At 36.7% G+C, this 1689-nt stretch overlaps 1 protein-coding gene across 1 annotated transcript in view; it reads right to left on the bottom strand.

Moving 5' to 3' along the window:
* etv5a (ETS variant transcription factor 5a) overlaps positions 1–1689 on the bottom strand; it is a 15432-nt gene extending 13743 nt beyond the window's left edge. Inside the window, exon 1 of the mRNA XM_016532381.1 lies at positions 1564–1689. The gene's annotated coding sequence lies outside the window, so the exon portion shown is untranslated. The remainder of the gene's footprint in view (positions 1–1563) is intronic.

Below are 1689 nucleotides of genomic sequence, written 5' to 3'. Positions count from 1 at the left end.
GAGAGAGAGAGAGAGAGAGAGAGAGAGAGAGAGCGCTGCGTAATGCAATCCACAGTAGAGATTAACGTAAACCTTACATAAGCAAAGCCAACCATCTGTGCTGCTGATTAGACTATGAAAGGAATCGTGAACATATTAAGATAAACGGAGGAAAATGGAAAGCATACATTTCGTGTTACACTACATTGATATTCCACTTATATAACTAGTCCATGAATAAACATTGAAAAATTGAATTGCTGGCCAAGCATCTATTCTGAGGAACACTGGATACTAACTTACTGGATCAACTGCACACTTGGAAGGGGCGACTGTGAGGACCATGCCAACTTTTCTTGTGATGCTTCTCAACAAAACAACAGCTCTTTACTTGATACTATAAATGTATTTTTTATGTTTATAGTGTAATTGTTAATTGTATAGTGTATTGTTGTAAGTTTTTTATGCATTTTTATTATTCTGACCTTTCTTGTGATGCTGTTCCAATAAAACAACAATTCCTTACTTAACTGTTAAATTAAATACAAATAATTGTAAAATGTTATTGTTACTCTTTATGAGATGTTTGTGTGTGTATATAAAACACACACACACACACACACACACAACATATAAAATGTAACAATTTTATTTTTATTATTTATTTAACTGACATGTATACATACAATGAAATGACAACTTATAGGTGAGAAACTATGGAAGTCTAGCTAATATGTAAAATAAATACTAACGAATTTAAAAACGCAAACAACTATCTGCTAACGTTACCACGAGAGATGCCTGTGAGCTAATAAACGAAGGGAAAACTTCAGCGGCTAAGCGTTCAAGTACGTTAAGTTACAGTCATGGAGCGAACGAGCTCGCACTTTTTTCAAGCTTACCATACTTAAAACCACAGCTTTGTTACTGCAAAAATGCATGGAAAAAAAGAAAAAGAAGTCAGAAGTATTAATTCAAACACAAAATAATATCAACAGTAACAAGTCAGCAGCTAACAATTATTTTAAAACTCTATCATATTTTTTTTTTCATTTAGAATAAAGAGACTTTTCCAAATACATCACACATTTTGTGTATTATTATGCGGAAATAAAGACGAATAAACCTAGCCTTAAATGAAGTGCTTAAAGTAAATATAAAATTGAGCGGGGGTGAGGACCTCCTCCCACTCTGAGCCCCCTGACGGCCTCTTGTTTTTCTCAATGAAGTGAAACTCGATCCGTGAGGGGGGAAAAAGAGAGACCTCCATTCACAAAACCATACACTGTTCAGGCTGCACCGACCTCACCTATAAATGTCACTAATGCTGAGCGCACAAGCTTCTGTAAAGACTGCAACGGCGCAAAATATGACAGGAAAAACTTCATGCATTAAAATGGTTGCCAAACAGTATAAACCCTCTCTTGGAGAAAATGGCGTTCGCTTTCCCCCAAGGCGAGATAGCTGTTTTTTGCAGTTGCAGCAAGCCCACGATAAACTTACGCGCTGCGCAAAACAACCGCTTTCAAACAGATATTTCAGTGAACGCCGTATAAATATTTGAGGAATGAGGGTTAAACTCACCGTATAGATGACGCGCATATAACAGTGGACTGAAAGACACGTTTCAAATTTTAATCCCGAAAGGATGCAGTGCGCTCGTGCTGATCAATAGATGAGCTCTCTCCGACAATCAAAACTTGAATGAGG

This window comes from Sinocyclocheilus rhinocerous, unplaced genomic scaffold (genome assembly GCF_001515625.1).
Source record: "Sinocyclocheilus rhinocerous isolate Xijiao unplaced genomic scaffold, SAMN03320098_v1.1 scaffold755, whole genome shotgun sequence".
NCBI classification, from domain to species: Eukaryota; Metazoa; Chordata; class Actinopteri; order Cypriniformes; family Cyprinidae; genus Sinocyclocheilus; species Sinocyclocheilus rhinocerous.
The sequence above is the reverse complement of the archived record's forward strand: the minus strand, read 5'-3'. Positions and strand labels throughout refer to the sequence as shown.